Here is a 21,863-nt window from a genome sequence, read left to right as displayed (position 1 = left end):
GAACGGAGTTGTGTCCACACATAAGTGCCATAATAATGATTCCATACAACAACAAATAATACTACATTGATGTGATCACAATTTCGTCCACCAAGTTTCTACACGCCATAGATTATGGTGTGGGGCTCTGCTGTTCCTCGAGTATTAATGCAAAGTACTATTGTTCTTCTATTCAATTCATGCTTATTCTTATTCTAAGATATTCATTCGCACACAAGAATATGATAAATGTGATGATTATGTGACGCTCATCACCATTCTCAACTTATGAAAGCATGATTGACAACCACTTCCGTTCTACATGAAAATAAGCTTGAATGTATATCTCTTGGGTTTCTAATCAACGATGCACATCGACTCCCCTCTGACAATAGGGCATCTGCATCCGAGATTAGAATCTTCGTGGTATAGGCTAGAATCTATTGGCAGCATTCTTGAGATCCGGAAAGTCTAAACCTTGTATGTGGTATTCCGAGTAGGATTTGGGATGGAATGACTGTGACGAGCTTCAAACTTGCGACTGTAGGGCATGGTGACAGACGCAAAAGGATAGTAAATCTTATTCCTACACGATCGAGAACCAATAGCTGATTAGCCATACGATATCTGTGCATGGTATTTTTCATCCCAGACGAAAAATCTGACAGTTGATTAGCAGTACAGAAACCGTAGAAGACTATTTTCAATGAGAGGACGGGAAGTAGTCATTGACAATGGTGACACCCAATATACAGCTTGCCATAGAAAGGAGTATGAAGGATTGGATGAAGGCAATAGGAAAGCATAGATTCAGAAGGAACAACGTATCTCTATATGCTTATCTGAAATTCCCACCAATGAATTGCATAAGTATCTCTATCTTTATTTTATGTTTATTTATATTTTAATTATCAAAACTCCATAACCATTTGAATCCGCCTTACTGAGATTTACAAGGTGACCATAGCTTGCTTCAAGCCGACAATCTCCGTGGGATCGACCCTTACTCACGTAAGGTTTATTACTTGGACGACCCAGTACACTTGCTGGTTAGTTGTGCGAAGTTGTGAAAAAGAGTTGAGATTACAATTGTGCGTACCAAGTTGTTGGCGCCATTGAGATCACAATTTTGTGCACCAGATTGTATTCTTGATTAGCTTAGGTTGAAGGAGTGTATTACATTTAAGTGTGGGGGAATCCTTTGGGAAACTTTCGTAGTAAAAGAAAATGTTTGATTTGGGCATTCATTGGAAGTTTTGGAAAATGGCAACATTCATGAATGAACTAATTAGACCATATGCAATTTTAATTTGAAAAAAAAAAAACAAACTCTTCATCATAAGAAGGGGCGCAAAGGCACCCTAAAGAGTAAACAAATGAATAAAGGAATTGCATATGTGATGTTCTGTGAGAAAAGCATACATGAATGTGTATAACAAGTGTGATGGAAAGTTAGGTTGCATTTTGTGTTTGATTTGGTTGATATAGGTTGAGTGAGAACTTAAACTAATCAAGGATTCGATCATTTTAGTCTACTTGGCCATATCTATCCCACCTTTACCCTAACCGCATTACAACACCAATAAGTCCTCATGATAATTGCATTCATGTATCACTTGTTTGTTGTTTGTTAGATGAAAAGCAAATCCTTGAAAGCATGATTAGAAGGAGATTTGAGTGATGTGACCCTAAACACTGAGTGATTAGAATGTATACACACCTAGTGATGGTTCAATTACTCAATTCTATGCTTCCATTTATCTTTGTCATGCATTCTTGCAAGTTACTTAATTTTGATGAGTTGAATCAATTCTCTAGATCTTGTCGCATTGAAATCAATTCCATGCCTAGCCCGATTCTGTCTATACTTGCTTGGGAATCTGATTGTTTGTTTTCACCAAATCAACAGGACATTATAGATAGATAGATATATAGCATATACATACTTGCATGCATATAGATAGTTGCATTTAATAAGTTGACTACCCCTTTGATCATTCTCCTTGTTGGTTTAGCATGGGGACATGCTATTATTTAAGTGTGGGAGAATTGATGAGTCCATATTTTTCGATATATTTTGGCTTGATTTGAATGGATTTTAGCATATGGACTCACACTTAAGCACCCAAATAGCATACTTTTGTGTTTGATCCCTAATTTGATCCTAAATGTGAAAACATACTTTTTAATGCTTAGATTAGTGATTTTTAATTCCACTTTTATGTCATTCAATACCGTGATATGGTTTGTGAGTGATTTCAGGCCTTGAAGGCAAGAATCGATGGCCAAAAGTGGAAGAAAGCATGTACAAGGGAGAAAACATGAAGAAGACAAGGAAAAGCACACACAGCGAAGTGTGCGTGCGCACAAGCACCTGTTCGTACGCACAAGTCAATTTCCAGCCGAGTGTGCGGACACACACATCTGTGCATCCGCACAGGTCCCTGCACGTGATTGCATTAATGAAACACGTGCTGCGCGAACTTGAAGGCCCTTGGCTCATTTTTGGAAGGCTGAATTGCTGAATTGGAGTGCTATATAAAGGAGAGTAGGAGTACAATTTTACATAGTTTTACATAGTATTAGGAGTAGGAGTAGTGTAGAGTAGAGAGCCCTCCTAGGGTTTATGTAGTTTTCTTGTAGCATTTTATAGCAAGTCTTGATCTTTGAATTTACTTCTTCAATTGTAAGTACTCTCAATTTCCTCTTTAATTAAAGCACTTTCACCTTTATTTCCTTTTGGTTCAAGTTACTTTGTTCATATTGCAATTTTGTGTTTCTTGAAGTTTTGATCAATGAATTTTATGTTTCATGCTTCCTTTATGTTTGATTGCTTGTTTACATTTGGTTTTGTTGATAGTTGGTTATAGTTTTCTAATTTTTCTTGCAATTTTCCATACTTTACTTTTATGCACACAAGGTGTTTGTGAAAATGCCAACCTTAGATTTTGAGTAGATTTTCACACCTTGGCTTGTGGTTTGAGTTCCTAGGATACTAGAGTCATAATGTCCGACATTTAATGGTAATTCTTGGGTAGTTAGTTGACTCTTGTTTCCATTGACGCTAGCCTTTTATCAACTTGTTTGGTAAGTTGGTTAGGACTTACGGATTAAGGTCAATTATGCTTGCTTGACTTACTCCTCCATGGTTGGGGTTGACTAGGCAAGATTGACTCACGATAATTGCCATAGTTGTGGTTATGACAATGATAGGATTCCTTGGATCTTCATTCCCAAGTCAAGGCTTGTTTTATGCATTTTCACTAGTTTTGATCTTGTTTGCTTTTACTTGCATTAATTTCCAATCTCGAGCATTCCTTAGTTCTTTTAATCCTTTGTTCTTTGATTTTGCAAAAACTACCCTTTGCCCTCACAACCGAAAGCGTATAACACTTCAATTGCAGTCCTAAGAAGAACGACCCGAGGTTGAATTACTCTCGGTTTATTTTGTATTGACTTTATTATTTGATTGTGAGAATTTATTGTTGGTTTGGACTATGCTACTAACGAATTGATTCTTGGTTTTGATTGATTCTAAACCGACGATAATTCTCACATCAAGTTTTTGGCGCCGTTGCCGGGGAATTGCAATGGTGTTGTTTTGGCTATTGTAGATATGTTTTGGCTATTGTATTGACTTTATTTTGATTGCTTGTTTTTGCTAAGTCTTAGGAGTTTATTTTATTTGTTCTTATTACCTTTGGTTTTTATTTTCTTTTTATACTATGAATTCTCACCCATTGCATTGTGAGTTTTGTTGCTATTGTGCTATAGGAATTGGGAGTTTTGAAAGCTTGTTACCTAGATGAAATGAAAGGAATTCACAACAAGATTTGGGTTCACAAGCTTTGGAGTCTCAAAAGCCTAGAAGAATACAAGCTTGGGTGGGATTTCAACGAGGTTTGATGAGAGCTCTCAAAAAGTCCAACTTAGGACTATAAACCAAAGTGCTAGGTGGGAGACGCCCCACCATGGTAGCATCTTTCTTACCCTTTCTCTTAGTTTATAGTCTTGGTTTATTGCATTTTTGTTTGCCTTGGTTAGCTTATGATTAGTTTAATTTTGAGTTTAGTAGGTTAATTTGTATATGGATCATGATTTTGTGAAGTTTTGAATGTTTTGGGGTTGAATTTTGGATGAGCTAAGGCTTGGCACCTCAGATTTTAAAGAAAATTTTTTGGAAAACAGGGCATCTGTTCGTGCGCACACACTTGTGCGCACACACACAACTTCTATTTTCTGTGTCCTGTGCATACGCACCGACCCGTGTGTACGCACACTCGTATACATGCCCTCTGTTTGGAGCGTTCGCACCCCTTGTGTGCGCGCATCCCTATGTTCTTGCACTTTGTGCGTGCACACGCGGTTGTGCGTACGCACGCAACCTTCTTTTTGCGCTCTTTGTGCGGCCGCACAGGCTTGTGCGTCCGCACGCCAACCTGCATCCCTTCTGGTGGGAGTGTTGGCACAGCCTGTGCGCATGAACCCATACCACCTTTTGCTTCTGTGCGCGTGCACGGACCTGTGTGCGTGCGCACACATGATCCTTCGTAAAAAAAAGAGAGTCTTCTGTGCATGCGCACGCCCTTGTGCGCACGCACACTTCTTAATCCATCTTCTGCCAAGAGTGCTCGCATAGAGTGTGCGAGCGCACACTTTTCTTTTTCCTCATAGTGTGCGTATGCACACGTGTCTGTGTGTACGCACGCCTCTATTTTCTCAATATTATGCTTCTTTTCTCTTCTTCTCTTCTCCTTACTTCTTCTCTTCTTTTCTATTCTCTTATCTTCTTTCCCTTCTTCAACCACCTTTGTTTAGTTAGTTTCTTTATTAGTTAGTTAGTTATTTGCTTAGTTAGTTAGTTTGATTCTCTATTTTTGTGCTAAGTGTTGGATGATTGAGTTGATTTATTGATTTTTTTGAGACATGGCTGCTGAATTATTGATATTGTTATTGCTATTGTTGTTGGATATGTTCATTTGGGTCCTACATTATTACTTGGTATTGAGTTTTGAATGTTGAATTTTATGCAAACCAAGTACTCATAATATTGCCTTTGAGAATGCTTTTGGATTTCTAAATTGCATGTTTGATCACTAGTGCACGAAATTGTGTATGCCAATATTAATAGACTATTTCTCACAGCTTCGCACAACTAACCAGCAAGTACACTGTGTCGTCCAAGTAATACCTTACGTGAGTAAGGGTCAAATCCCACGGAGATTGTTGGTATGAAGCAAGCTATGGTTATCTTATTATTCTTAGTCAAGATACCAACAACAGTGTTTTTTTAGGTTCAATTGTAAAAAGTGAAAGGGCATAAAATAACTAATTGTTACTCAATATTGGAGAATATGTTGGAGTTTTGGAGATGCTTTGTCTTCTGAATTTCTGTAACATAATGCTTCCTCACTTTCATAAATGCAAGGCTCCTTCCATGGCAAACTGTATGTAGGGTGTCACCATTGTCAATGGCTACTTCCCATCCTCTCAGTAAAAATGGTCCAAATGCTCTGTCACAGCACGGCTAATCATCTGTTGGTTCTCGATCATGTCGGAATAAGATCTATTGATCCTTTTGCGTCTGTCACTACGCCCAACATTCGCGAGTTTGAAGTTCGTCACAGTCATCCAATCCCAGAATCCTACTCGGAATACCACAGATAAGGTTTAGACCTTCCGGATCCTCATGAATGCCGCCAACAATTCTAGCTTATACCACGAAGATTTTGATTAAGGAATCTAAGAGATACTCATTCAATCTAGTGTAGAATGGAGGTGGTTGTCAGGCACACGTTCATGGATTGAGGAAGGTGATGAGTGTCACGGATCATCACCTTCTTCATAGTGAAGCGCAAATGAACATCTTAGATAAGAACAAGTATGTTTGAATGAGAAACAGAAATAATTGCATTAATTCATCAAGACGCTGCAGAGCTCCTCACCCCCAACATTGGGGTTTAGAACTCATGCCGTCAAAAGGTACAAAATTCAGATCTATAAATGTCATGAGATACAAAATAAATCTCTTAAAGTTGTTTAAATACTAAACTAGTAACCTAGGTTTACAGAAAATGAGTAAACTAGGATGGATAGTGCAGAAATCCACTTCTGGGACCCACTTGGTGTGTGCTGGGGCTGAGACTTAAGCTTCTCACAAGCCTGGGCTGTTTCTGGAGTTGAACGCCAGGTTGTAACCTGTTTTTGGCGTTGAACTCCAACTTGCAACCTGTTTTTGGCGCTGAACGCCAAACTGCAACATGGAACTAGCGTTGAACGGCAGTTTATGTCATCTATCTTCGTGCAAAGTATGGACTATTATATTTTTGTTGGAAAGCCCTAGATGTCTACTTTCCAACCCAATTGAGAGCGCGCCAATTGGACGCCTGTAGCTCCAAAAAATCTTTCCGAGTGCAGGGAGGTCAGAATCCAACAGCATTAGCAGTCCTTTTTCAGCCTAAATCAGATTTTTGCTCAGCTCCTTCAATTTCAGCCAGAAAATACTTGAAATTACAGAAAAACACACAAACTCATAGTAAAGTCCAGAAATATGAATTTTGCCTAAAAACTAATAAAATTATACTAAAAACTAACTAAAACATACTAAAATCTACATGAAATTACCCCCAAAAAGCGTATAAAATATCCGCTCATCACAACACCAAACTTAAACTGTTGCTTGTCCTCAAGCAACTAGATAAATAAAATAGGGTAAAAAAGAAATTAAGAAGCAATAATATCTCAGAGTTTCAAGTGAAGCTCAGATTCTAATCAGATGAGTGGGACTAGTAGCTTTTTGCCTCTGAATAGTTTTGGCATCTCACTTTATCCTTTGAAATCCAGAATGATTGGCATCCATAGGAACTTAGAATTCAGATAGTATTATTGATTCTCCTAGTTTAGTATGTTGATTCTTGAACACAGTTACTTTATGAGTCTTGGCCGTGGCCCTAAGCACTTTGTTTTCCAGTATTACTACCAGATACATAAATGCCACAGACACATAACTGGGTGAACCTTTTCAGATTGTGACTTAGCTTTGCTAGAGTCCTCAATTAGAGGTGTCCAGAGTTCTTAAGCACACTCATTTGCTTTGGATCACGACTTTAACCACTCAGTCTCAAGCTTTTCACTTGGACCTGCATGCCACAAGCACATGGTTAGGGACAGCTTGATTTAGCCGCTTAGGCATGAATTTATTTCCTTGGGCCCTCTTATCCATTGAAGCTCAAAGCATTGGATCCTTTTCACCCTTGTCTTTTGGTTTTAAGGGTTGTAGGCTTTTTTTTCTTTATCCAATGATTTCCTCTTTTTTTTTCACTGTTTTTTCTTGCTTCAAGAATCAATTTTATGATTTTTCAGATTATCAATAATATTTCTCTTGTTCATCATTCTTTCAAGAGCCAATACTTTTAACATTCATGAATTTCAATATAAAAAATATGCACTGTTCAGGCATTCATTCAGAAAACAAAAAGTATTGCCACCACATATAAATAATTATAATTTTCCTTATTAAGAACTCGAAATTAAATTGCCTCTTTATTCTAAAAATCTACTATTTTATTCATGTTTAATGATGACGAGAAAAATAATTTATAGCTTAATTGGAAATAAAATCAAAATAGATATACTAATTACTACTACTCCTATATAACTTCTAAGGTAAATCTATAAGACAACTATCACAGAGTAAAGCTAAGATTAGGACTCAACAACCTTTATTTTGGGAAGTGGATGTTCCTCTAGTCTGTGGGGTGCTTGATCATTCAAGAGATAATTTCTGACGCTTCAGTTCCTTCAAGTCACGCCTTTGCTCTTCTTGTTCCCCAAGCAGTTTGCAAAGCATGCTATTTTGATTATTCTGTTCTTCCTTTATTTGGTCCATAGCTTCTTGCAACTTGGTAACCGATGCTTCAAGATGCTCCTAGTATTCAAATTGAGGAAATTTCGGGAGGAATTCCTGTGCTCTCCTCTTGATGGGGTCATCCTGCACTTGTTGTTTTTCCATTGATGTTTTGGTGATTGGTCGCTCAACTGAGATATACGCAGTTATTCCCATCTTTACTCCAGCATCTTTACATAGCATAGATATTAAGCTAGGATAAGCCAATTTGGCATCTTCGGAGTTTTTGTTTGCAATTATGTAAAGTTCACACGAAATCAACTAATGAACTTCCACTTCTCTTCCTAACATAATGCAGTGGATCATCACTGCTCTTTTAACGGTGACCTCAGAGCGGTTGCTAGTGGGCAGTATAGAACGCCCAATGATGTCTAGCCAGCCTCTGGCAACTGGTTTGAGATCTTCTCTCTTGAGTTGATTTGGGACGCCCTTGGTGCTGGTGGCCCACCTGGCTCCAGGGAGGCATATGTCCTCTAGAATCTTGTCCAGGCCTTTATTTGTTCTCATCATTCTCCTATTAAAGGAGTCTGGGTCATCTTTCAGCTGAGGTAGCTTAAAGATTTCCCTGATTTTATCAGGGTGGATGTGAATAATCTTTCCTCTGACCAAGGTCCGATAGTCATAGAGAGCAATTTCTGATATTCTCTGTCTTTCTGTTTGCCACAGATTAGCATAGAATTTTTGAACCATGTTTCTTCCCACCTTTGTTTCAGGATTAGCTAGGATTTCCCAGCTCCTGTTTCGAATTTGCTCTTGGATCTCCGGATATTCATCTTCTTTCAGATCGAATTTGACTTCCGGGATCACTGACCTTAGACCCATTATTTTGTAGTTATGGTCTGAATGTTCTTTGGTTAAGAACTTCCCTTGATTCTAAAGTGGTTTTGGAATACTATCTTTCTTGCCTCTTGGAGTGGGTTGTTTTCCTTTAGGAGCCATGATCTTAGTGGGTATGGTTTAAGTGATCAGGGATAAACACACCAAACTTAGAGGTTTACTTGTCCTCAAGCAAAAGAAAAGAAAGGAGAGGGATAGAAGGAGAGCTTGTTTTCAGATTGTTGAGGAGAGGGGAGAGGCCGAGAGTGGATTTAAAGGGAGGGAGCGTGGGTTTTCGAAAATTTTGAAGAAAGATAGGATAGAAGATATGATTTGTAAAAGATAAATAGGATAGGAAAAAGATATAATTGAAAATTGAAAAGACATAGAAGCTATTTGAAAAAGATAAATCAATTTTTTTTAAAAAAGGGATTTGGGATTAATTTGAAAAGATAATTGATTTTTTTGAAAAAGATTTGAAAAGAAGTTGAATAGGATTTGAAAAAGGATTTATGTTTATGAATTAAGATACATTTGATATTTTTGAAAAAGGGAGTTTAGAAATTAGGATTAAAATTTTTGGAATTAAAGGATGAGAGTTTGTAACATGTTTATGCAAGAAATCATGAATTGGAACATAAAAATTTGAAAAAAATGTGAATTGAAAACAAATTTATCTTCTCTCCACAATCCTGGCGTTAAACGCCCAAACGCTGCATGTTTTGGGCGTTTAACGCCCATTCGCAGCTTCTCCTGGGCGTTCAATGCCCAACTGTTGCTTCTAGCCGGCGTTGAACGCCAGGAACTCCTTTGTCACTGGGCATTTTTCTGAACGCCCAGGACGCTATAAATCTGGCGTTAAGAAGGTGCTTCTTTCTGGCGTTCAATGCCCAGAAGATGCTTCTTTCTGGCGTTTAACGCCCTGATGGCTATCCTTACTGGCGTTGAACGCCCAGTAGATGCTTCTTTTGGGCGTTCAGCGCCCAAAACAGCTCTTACTGGCTTTTTCGCACCAGTGAGCTTCCTTTTTGCTGTTTTATCCTGTGGATCCTTCTGTAACTTTGTGAACTCAAGCAATTGCTATTTTACCTTGAAGATAATTGACCTAAACCTGTAAAAATTAATTAATTAACAAATAAACTTTGTAAATGTCTGGGTTGCCTCCCAACAAGCGCTTCTTTATTGTCTTTAGCTGGACTATTACTGAGCTTTAATCAAGTTTCAGTTTTAAGCATTCTTGCTCAAAATTGCTTTCAAGATAATGTTTGACTCTCTGTCCATTAACAATGAATTTTTTGTTAGAATCATTATCCTAAAGCTCCACGTATCCATACAGTGAGACACTTGTAATCACATATGGACCTCTCCACCGGGATTTCAATTTCCTGGGGAATAATCTGAGCCTAGAATTAAATAGCAAAACTTTCTGTCCTGGCTCAAAGACTCTGGATGACAGTTTCTTATCATGCCATCTTTTTGCTTTCTCTTTGTAAATTTTTGCATTTTCGAAAGCATTGAGTCTGAATTCCTCTAGCTCATTTAACTCGAGCAATCGTTTTTCTCCAGCTAACTTGGCATCAAGGTTTAGGAATCTGGTTGCCCAATAGGCCTTATGTTCCAGCTCCACTGGCAAGTGACAGGCTTTTCCATACACCAGCTGGTATGGAGAAGTTCCTATAGGTGCTTGAATGCTGTTCTGTATGCCCACAGAGCATCATCCAAGCTTCTTGCCCAATCCCTTCTATGGTTAATTACAGTCTATTCCAGGATTCTTTTAAGTTCTCTATTAGAGACTTCAGCTTGCCCATTTGTCTATGGATGATATGGAGTAGCTACCCTGTGGCTAACTCCATATCAAACCAAAGCAGAGTAAAGCTGTTTATTACAGAAATGAGTGCCCCCATCACTGATTAGTACTCTAGGGACAAATCTGTTGAAGATGTGTTTCTGGAGGAATTTCAGCAGTGTCTTAGTATTATTAGTGGGTGTTGCAATAGCTTCCACCCATTTGGATACATAATCCACTGCCACCAGAATATAAGTGTTTGAGTATGATGGTGGGAAAGGTCCCATGAAGTCAATACCCCATACATCGAACAACTCAATCTCCAAGATTCCTTGTTGAGGCATGGCATAACTGTGAGGCAGATTGCCAGATCTTTGGCAACTGTCACAATTAAGTACAAACACTCGGGAGTCTTTATAGAGAGTAGGCCAGTAGAAGCCACATTGGAGGACTCTTGTAGCTGTTCGCTCACTTTCAAAATGTCCTCCATACTGTGATCCATGGCAGTGCCAGAGGATCTTCTGTGCTTCTTCTTTAGGCACACATCTATGGATTACTCCATCTGCACATCTCTTGAAGAGATATGGTTCATCCCAAAGATAGTACTTTACATCCATGATCAATTTTTTTGTTTGCTGCTTACTGTACTCTTTGGGTATGAATCTCACTGCCTTGTAGTTTACAATGTCTACAAACCATGGCACTTCCTAGATGGCAAAGAGGTGCTCATCCGGAAAGTTTTCAGAGATTTCAGTAGGAGAGAGGGACGCCCCTTCTACTGGTTCTATTCAGGACAGATGATTTGCTACTTAGTTCTATGTCCCTTTTCTGTCTCTTATTTCTATATCAAACTCCTGCAGAAGCAACACCCATCTGATGAGTCTGGGTTTTGAATCCTGCTTTGTGAGTAGATATTTAAGAGCAGCATGGTCAGTGTACACAATCACTTTTAATCCTACTAAATAAGATCTGAACTTGTCAATGGTGTAAACCACTGCAAGTAACTCTTTTTCTGTGGTTGTGTAGTTCTTCTGTGCGTCATTTAAAACACGACTGGCATAGTAAATGACGTGCAAAAGCTTGTCATGCCTTTGTCCCAACACTGCACCAATGGCATGGTCACTGGCATCACACATCAGTTTAAATGGTAATGTCCAGTCTGGTGCAAAGATGGCTGGTGCTGTAACCAGCTTAGCTTTCAGAGACTCAAACGGCTGCAGACACTCCTTATCAAAGATAAATGGCATGTCAGCAGCTAGTAGATTACTCAGAGGTTTGGCGATTTTTGAGAAATCTTTTATAAACCTCCTATAGAATCCTGCATGCCCCGGAAAGATTCTGATTGCCTTAACATTGGCAGGTGGTGGTAATTTTTCAATTACCTCCACCTTAGCTTGATCCACCTCTATTCCCTTGTTCGAAATTTTGTTCCCAAGGACAATTCCTTCAGTCACCATAAAGTGACATTTCTCCCAGATTAAAACCAGATTAGTCTCTTGGCATCTCTTTAGAACAAGTGCTAGATGGTTGGTGCACGAAATTGCAATCACACTTTTGCAATTCCGCACAACTAACTAGCAAGTGCACTGGGTCGTCCAAGTAATACCTTACGTGAGTAAGGGTCGATCCCACGGAGATTGTCGGCGTGAAGCAAGCTATGGTTATCGTGTAACTCTTAGTCAGGATATCAATAGTTATCAGGTTTAACTGTGAAAAGTAAAAGAACATGAAATAGGTACTTGTTTTGCAGTAATGGAGAACATGTTGAGGTTTTGGAGATGCTCTATCTTCTGAATCTCTGCTTTCCTACTGCCTTCTTCTTCATGCACGCAAGGCTCCTTCCATGGCAAGTTGTATGTAGGGTTTCACCGTTGTCAATGGCTACCTCCCATCCTCTCAGTGAAAATGTTCAACGCGCTCTGTCACAGCATGGCTAATCATCTGTCGGTTCTCAATCAGGTTGGAATAGAATCCAGTGATTCTTTTGCGTCTGTCACTAACACCCAGCCTTCAGGAGTTTAAAGCTCGTCACCGTCATTCAATCCTTGAATCCTACTCAGAATACCACAGACAAAGTTTAGACCTTCCGGATTCTCTTGAATGCCGCCATCAATTCTAGCTTATACCACAAAGATTCTGATTAAAGAATCCAAGAGATATCTACTCAATCTAAGGTAGAACGGAGGTGGTTGTCAGGCACACGTTCATAGGTGAGAATGATGATGAGTGTCACGGATCATCACATTCATCAAGTTTAGGAACAAGTGATATCTTAGAATTGAAGCAAGCGTGATTGAGTGAAAAACAGTAGTAATTGCATTAATCCATCAAGACACAGCAGAGCTCCTCACCCCCAACCATGGGGTTTAGAGACTCATGCCATAGAAGATACAATGTAAAACGTGTAAAGTGTCATGAGGTAAAGATACAATGTCAAAAGGTCCTATTAATAGTGAACTAGTAACCCAGGGTATACAGAAATGAGTAAATGACGTAAAAATCCACTTCCGGGGTCCACTTGGTGTGTGCTTGGGCTGAGCATTGAAGCTTTCATGTGTAGAGACTTTTTCTGGAGTTAAACGCCAGCTTTTGTGCCAGTTTGGGCGTTTAACTCCAGCTTTTGTGCCAGTTAAACGCCGGGAATTCCGAAGCTGATTTGCAACGCTGGTTTGGGCCATCGAATCTCAGGCAAAGTATGAACTATTATACATTGCTGGAAAGCCCATGATGTCTACTTTCCAACACAATTGAGAGCGCGCCAATTGGGCTTCTGTAGCTCCAGAAAATCTACTTCGAGTGCAGGGAGGTCAGAATCCAACAGCATCTGCAGTCCTTTTCAGCCTCTGAATAAGATTTTTGCTCAGGTCCCTTGGTGGACGAAATTGTGATTCATTTGTTATTCCATTTTGCAAAATTCATTGCTTTTCATTCCCTGGTAATGGCGCCAAAAACATCATGCCAATACCATGGTTCACAACTTCGTTCAACTTAACCAGCAAGTGTACTGGGTCATCCAAGTAATACCTTACGTGAGTAAGGGTCGATCCCACAGAGATTGTTGGTATGAAGCAAGCTATGGTCACCTTGTAAATCTCAGTTAGGCAGATAAAATTATGGAATTTAGAAAATCAAATAATAAAAAGAAAATAAAAAGGGATAGAATTTCTTATGTAAATCAATAGTGGGAATTTCAGATAAGTGTATGGAGATGCTGTGCTCCTCTTGAATCTCTACTTTCCTATTACATTCATCCAATCCTTCTTACTCCTTTCCATGGCAAGCTGTATGTAGGGCATCACCATCATCAATGGCTACTTTCAATCCTCTCGGGAAAATGGTCATATGCGCTGTCACTGCACGGCTAATCGTCTGGAGGCATCACCCTTGCTGATAGCTACATCCCATCCTCTCAGTGAAAATGGTCCAAATGCTCTGTCACAGCACGGCTAATCATCTGTCAGTTCTCAATCAGGTTGGAATAGAATCCATTGATTCTTTTGCGTCTGTCACTAACGCCCAGCCTTCAGGAGTTTGAAGCTCGTCACAGTCATTCAATACCGGAATCCTACTCGGAATACCACAGACAAGGTTAGACTTTCCGGATTCCCGGGATCCTACTCGGAATACCACAGACAAGGTTAGACTTTCCGGATCCCCATGAATGCCGCCATCTATCTAGCTTATACCACGAAGATTCTGTTGGGAAATCTAAGAGATATGCGCCCGGCCTAAGGTAGAACGGAAGTGGTTGTCAATCACGCGCGTTCATATGTGAGAATGATGATGAGTGTCACGGATCATCACATTCATCAAAGTTAAGTGTAACGTATATCTTGGAATAAGAATAAAAGAAAATTGAATAGAAAGTAATAGTAATTGTATTGAAACTTGAGGTACAGCAGAGCTCCACACCCTTAATCTATGGTGTGCAGAAACTCCACCGTTGAAAATACATAAGTGAAAGGTTCAAGCATGACCGAATGGCCAGCCCCCAAAACGTGATCACAGGATTCAAAATACAATCCAGGATGATAATATGATAGTAAAAAGTTCTATTTATAATAAACTAGCTCCTAGGGTTTACATGAGTAAGTAATTGATGCATAAATCCACTTCCGGGGCCCACTTGTGTATGCTTGGGCTGAGCTTGATCTATCCACGAGCTGAGGCTTTTCTTGGAGTTGAACTCCAAGTTATAACATGTTTTGGGCGTTCAACTCCGGATCATGACGTGTTTCTGGCGTTTAACTCCAGACAGCAGCATGTACTTGGCGTTCAACGCCAAGTTACGTCGTCAATTTCCGAATAAAGTATGGACTATTATATATTGCTGGAAAGCTCTGGATGTCTACTTTCCAACGCCGTTGAGAGCGCGCCAATTGGAGTTCTGTAGCTCCAGAAAATCCATTTCGAGTGTAGGGAGGTCAGATTCCAACAGCATCAGCAGTCCTTTTGTCAGCCTTTTTCCGAGTTTTGCTCAAGTCCCGCAATTTCAGCCAGAAATTACCTGAAATCACAAAAAAACACACACTCATAGGAAAGTCCAGAAATGTGAATTTAACATAAAAACTAATGAAAACATCCCTAAAAGTAGCTTAAACTTACTAAAAACTACCTAAAAACAATGCCAAAAAGCGTATAAATTATCCGCTCATCATCCCTCAATTTCAGCCAGAAAATACCTGAAATCACAGAAAAATACACAAACTCATAGAAAGCCCAGAAAAGTAAATTTTAACTAAAAACTAATAAAAATGTAATAAAAACTAACAAAAATATACTAAAAACATACTAAAAACAATGCCAAAAAGCGTATAAATTATCCGCTCATCAATGGTCAAGACAGGAGCTGAATGAGTCTCCAAACACTGAAAAGTCATCCATGAAGGCTTCCAGAAATTTTTCCACCATATCAGAGAAAATAGAGAGCATGCATCTTTGAAAGGTTGCAGGTGCATTGCACAGACCAAATGGCATCATTCTGTATGCAAATACTCCAGATGGGCATGTGAATGCTGTTTTCTCTTGATCCTGGGGATCTACTGCAATTTGATTATAACCTGAATATCCATCCAAGAAGTAGTAGTATTCATGACCTGCTAGTCTTTCTAGCATCTGGTCTATGAATGGTAAAGGAAAATGATCCTTTCTGGTAGCTGTATTGAGCCTTCTGTAATCAATACACACACGCCACTCTGTAACTGTTCTTGTAGGAACCAGTTCATTTTTTTCATTATGAACCACTGTCATGCCACTCTTCTTAGGGACGACATGAACAGGGCTTACCCAGGGGCTATCAGAAATAGGATAAATAATCCCAGCCTCTAGTAATTTAGTGACCTCCTTTTGCATCACCTCCTTCATGGCTGGATTCAGCCGCCTCTGTGGTTGAACCACTGGCTTAGCATCACCCTCCAATAGGATCTTGTGCATGCATCTGGCTGGGCTAATGCCCTTAAGATCACTGATGGACCATCCAAGAGCTGTCTTGTGTGTCCTTAGCACTTGAATTAGTGCTTCCTCTTCCTGTGGCTCTAAGGTAGAGCTTATGATTACAGGAAAGCTATCACCTTCTCCTAGAAATGCATATTTCAGGGATGGTGGTAATGGTTTGAGCTCGGGTTTGGGAGGTTTCTCTTCTCCTTGAGGGATTTTCAGAGGTTCTATTATTCTCTCTGGTTCCTCCAGATCAGGCTGAACATCTTTAAATATATCTTCTAGCTCTGATTCGAGACTCTCAGTCATATTGACCTCTTTTACCAGAGAATCAATAATATCAATACTCATGCAGTCATTTGGGGTGTCTGGATGCTGCATAGCTTTGACAACATTCAACTTAAACTCATCCTCATTGACTCTCAGGGTTACTTCCCCTTTTTGGACATCAATAAGGGTTCGGCTAGTTGCTAGGAACAGTCTTCCTAGAATGAGAGTTGCACTCTTGTGCTCCTCCATTTCCAGCACCACGAAGTCAGTGGAAAAGGCAAATGGCCCAAGCTTGACAATCATGTCTTCAATCATGCCTGATGGGTGTTTAATGGAACCATCAGCAAGTTGGAGATATATCCGGGTTGGTTTGACTTCATCAGTCAATCCAAGCTTTTTGATAGTGGATGCAAGTATTAGGTTGATACTTGCCCCAAGATCACATAGAGCTTGCTTGGTACAAGTACCTTCTAATGTGCATGGTATCATAAAGCTTTCGGGATCTTTAAGCTTCTTAGGTAAGCTTTTCAGAATGACTGCACTGCATTCTTCAGTGAGGTAAACTTTCTAAGTTTACCTCCAATCCTTCTTATGACTTAAGATCTCTTTCATGAACTTAGCATAAGAGGGTATTTACTCAAGTGCCTCTGCAAACGGAATCTTTATTTAAAGAGTCCTGAGGTAGTCTGCAAAGCAGGCAAATTGCTTATCCTGTTCCGCTTGATGGAGTTTCTGAGGATAAGGCATTTTGGCTTTGTATTCCTCAACCTTAGTTGCTGTAGGTTTATTACCTACACATGTGGGTTGAGAAGCCTTTTTAGAGGGGTTGCTATCAGCACCTGTATGTGTCTGATCTCCCACTGGCGTTTGAATGCCAGGGGTGGAAGCTGGAGTGGCGTTAGACGCCAACTCCTTACCTATTTCTGGCGTCTGAACGCCAGAACTGTGCTTCCTTTGGGTGTTCAACACCAATTCCTTGCTTGTTTCTGGCGTTGAACACCAGGACTGAGCATGGGTTGGGCGTTCAACGCCAACTTCCCACCCATTTTCTGGCGTTTGAGCGCCAGAATTATTCCTCTCTGAGCTCTGACTATCCTCAGAGGTATTTTGGGTAGCAGTCTGTGTAAATCATGTTGCTTGTATGCGAAGTTTATATTCGTAGGTTTTGATGAATGACAAACCAACAAACAACATGAAAGACAAACCAACAAACAAACTTGAATGAACAAGCATGTTGAAAGATCAACCAACATTCAACGTTGAGGAATGAAGAGTTGAAAGCAACACAACAACAACAAGAAACTCAAGTCCACAACATTTGAAGACAAGTATAGTGTCTTAGGACTTAGGTAACTTCTTGTTAAGAACCAATTGCTAAATCTCTCAACACACACTCACAAAAATATTTTGATGCACATCTTGCAATTTGATGCTAGCCAAATGGTTTAAAAACTTGTTTTCAAAGGTACAAGAGCATAGGAATTGACTCCAACAAGTTTGAGATCAATCCTAAGCATTTTGAAGTGATTTTAAGCCATTCTTTAAGGTTTGCATCGATGCACACTCATCTTGCATCGATGCAAAGCATGCAACAACTTTTTGCATCGATGCAAAGATGTTTGCATCGATGCAACCTAGCTGAAAATTCAAATTTCAGCGTCAAAGACACATTTGCATCGATGCAAAGTGTTATGCATCGATGCAAATAATTCAAAAACATAAAAAACGACTAGTTTTGACATAAAGGCTCCATCCCATTAAATCCCTAACGTTTCTAAGGTTTGGGGAATCTATAAATGGATGGATTGAAGCCTTATTTCACATCTTTGAGCATTTGCAAATCATCTTGTTCATATTCTTTCATTCTACACATTTTTAAGGTGTTATAATACACAATTTGAGAGAGCAATATCAATTGGTTCAATAGTGCTAAACTTGTAATCATACACTCTTCTAGAGAGTACCCATTTCATCTCAACAATTCTTTGAGAATTGTTTTCTTGTACACCTTGTAAATTGGAGTGTGATCTCCAAGGCTGAGTCAAGAGTTATAAACACTATAGTCGGTGAGGATACCAAAGAGGTATACTAAGTACTCAAGGCAAATCTTAGAGAAGGTATCTCTAAGTGGAGTGGGTTAGTATACGAGTGGTGATCATATACCGTGAGGTGTTAGAAACTAAGGACTCGGATTGTAAAAGGTTTTGCGCGAGCACCTTGAAGCTTGGCTATAGTGGAACTTCTCAATTGCGATTGAGAAAGAAAGTGGACGTAGGACAAGGATTGTGCCGAACCACTCTAAATAGCGTTTGCATTTCTCCAAACTCATCTCTTCAATATTATTGTCTTTTACCTTTGAGCAAATAAATTGTGATCGAAAAGTAGCTTCGTAAGTACTTAAGGAGTGGCTTAAGTCCGATTGGTGAAAAGCTTGATCAATTTATTTGAGTTGGTGTCTATTGGAAAGTAAAAGCTCCTTATAAATGCTTAGCAATTGAGTTAAGCTCTTGGAAAAATACTAGTACAATAACACTTTTGTATATTGTCTTTAATTTTCGTAAAAAGATTCATTGTTATTGCAATACTCAATTCACCCCCTTCTTGAGTAATTGTGCATAGGTTCCACAAGTGGTATCAGAGCTTAACCCTTTGAAAGACTTAACCGTTTAAGGGAAAAGATCATGGCAAGCACAGGCTTTAACAACAACAACACTAGCGAAGGTAACTCAACCGCTAGACCTCCTCTTTTTACCGGAACAAATTACTCTTATTGGAAAAATAAGATGAGAATTTGGATCCGTTCTCAAGATGTGAGAATTTGGAAAGTGATTGAGAATGGAAATCACATTCCAACAAAGACAACAAGCGCTAAAGAAGGAGAAGCCTCCGTCTTAAAGCAAGTACCGAAAGGAGAAGATGAATATAGTGACGATGATTGGAAGAAAGTGGCAATGAATGATAAAGCCATCAACTTCATTCATTGTGCACTTAACGAGCATGATTATATGAAGATCTCTACATGTGAAACCGCTAAAGAGATTTGGGATAAACTCCAAATCACTTATGAAGGAACCGACCACGTTAAAGAATCAAAGGTATTTATGTTGGTTCATGAATGGGAAAATTTTAAAATGAAAGACGAAGAAAGCATTGAAGAAGCTCTTGAAAGACTCTCCAAGATCTTCAACAATCTAAGCATGCTTGGCACAAAGTACAATGATAAACAAATTGTGACCAAGGTGCTTACAAGCCTTACACCAAAATGGAACTCCAAAGTAAACGCCATTGTGGAAGGAAGGCTCTATGATCAACTTACATTTGATCAACTACGAGGTAATCTACTCACCTATGAAATGACTATGCTAAATAGACAAAAAGGTGAAGAAAGCAAGAAGAAAAGTCTCGCCCTTAAAACAACATCACTGCAAGAAGAGAGTGATGATAATGAAGAAGAAGGAGATGAAGAATTTGCACTCTTATTAAAAAGATTCAATAAGTTTGCAATTAAGAAAAACTTCAAGAGCGAAACAAAGGTACCAAAATGCTATGAGTGTGGAGAAGTTGGACACATCAAACCTAATTGTCCAAAACTTCAAAAGGAGGACAAAAACAAGAAATTTAAGAAGAAGGAGAAAGCATACATATCATGGGAGAACGAGGATGAATCCGACTCCGATGACGACGAGGTTGCAAATCTTTGCTTAATGGCAAGCGAAGAAAAGGTTAGTAATGACAACTCCACTTCTTTTAATTTACAAGATGAATATGATGCCTTACTTGAGGTGTACACAAAACTTACCCAAGATTATTCTCTCCTAAAGAAAAAGAATATGGAACTTTTAAAACAAAATGAGATGTTGAAAAACGAGAATATCAATCTTGGAAAAGATAAGTGTAGCACAAGTAGTGATCCATACAAATCTTGTAAAATGCATGAAAATGAAATTACAAATCTTAAGAACACTTTAGCTAAGTTCAATGAATCTTCAAAGAACTTAGATAAAATGTTGAAAAACCAAAAGCATGTTCATAATAAGGAAGGTTTGGGTTTTGAAAAAGGAAAATTTAAAAATGCTAAAACTCCTATTAGGCAACCGCAAGCCCAAAAGGTAAGCATGCCTAAAAGGAATGAAACCTTTAAACATCCTCCTCAACATGCTTCATTTAGAAATTATAATCACAATGCATATAGATCAAAAGATGTTGCATTCAGGAAACAACCTAGGCAACCATTTAGAAACATGCATAGGATGCATAATCCAAATGTCATATGTCATTATTGTAATAAAGTAGGTCATATAGCACCCGTATGCTTTACTAGAATTAAACATATAAACTTTCATAGTCAAGATACGAGATGGGCACCTTATGGGCATTATGCTCATACTAACCATCAAGGACCCAAATTCACTTGGGTACCTAAATCCCAATTTTAATTATTTTGTAGGTACGTGTTGGAGCTAAGGATACAAATTGGTATGTTGATAGTGGATGCTCCAAACACATGACCGGCGATGAATCAAAATTCACCGCAATAGAGCCTACAAACGGAGGAAACGTGATCTATGGAGACAACAACACCGGCAAAGTAATCGGCGTTGGAAAAGTTGGTAAAAATCCTTCTACCTCCATAGATAATGTTATACTTGTCAAAGGTCTCAAACATAATCTCATTAGTGTTAGCCAACTTTGTGACAAAGGAAACTTAGTCACCTTTGATTCAAAATGTTGTTTGATAAAAAGGCAAGACACTAATGAAATTGTGCTAATTGGGCACCGTGTTGACAATGTATACATGATTAATCTAAATGAAGTCTCCTCAAATGATGTGAAATGCCTTGTTAGTAAAAATGATGAAACTTGGTTATGGCATCGTAGAGTAGCTCATGCTAACATGGACCATCTTAACAAGTTGGTCTCTAAAGAGTTAGTAATTGGCTTACCAAAGCTACGTTTTGAAAAAGACGTCCTTTGCGACGCATGTCAAAAGGGAAAACAAGTAAAGGCCTCTTTTAAATCCAAAAACATTGTTTCAACCACAAGGCCATTACAACTTTTGCACATGGATTTATTTGGTCCTTCTAGGACTATGAGCTTTGGTGGCAATTACTATGCTTTAGTTATTGTTGATGATTACTCTCGATTTACATGGACCTTGTTCCTAGCAAACAAGAGTGATGCATTTCGAGCATTCAAAAGATTAGCCAAAGTTATTCAAAATGAAAAGAATTTGCATATATCATCTATTAGAAGTGATCATGGTGGAGAATTTGAAAACAATCTTTTTGAAACTTTTTGTGAAGAAAATGGCATTGAGCATAATTTTTCCTCTCCTAGAACACCACAACAAAATGGTGTGGTTGAAAGGAAAAATCGTCATTTAGAAGAAATGGCGAGAACTATGCTCAATGAGGCTAATACTCCTAAGTACTTTTGGGCGGATGCGGTTAGTACCGCGTGTTATGTTATGAATAGGATTATCATTCGACCTATTCTTAAGAAAACACCGTACGAATTGTACAAAGGAAGAAAGCCAAATATTTCCCACCTTCACGTCTTTGGTTGTAAATGCTTCATTCTAAATAATGGAAAAGATAACTTAGGCAAATTTGATGCTAAGGCTGATGAAGGAATCTTCTTAGGCTATTCTTTAACTAGCAAAGCTTTTAG

The sequence above is a fragment of the Arachis stenosperma genome, chromosome 10 (genome assembly GCF_014773155.1).
Source record: "Arachis stenosperma cultivar V10309 chromosome 10, arast.V10309.gnm1.PFL2, whole genome shotgun sequence".
Classification (NCBI taxonomy): Eukaryota; Viridiplantae; Streptophyta; class Magnoliopsida; order Fabales; family Fabaceae; genus Arachis; species Arachis stenosperma.
This window is presented reverse-complemented; position numbering follows the sequence as displayed.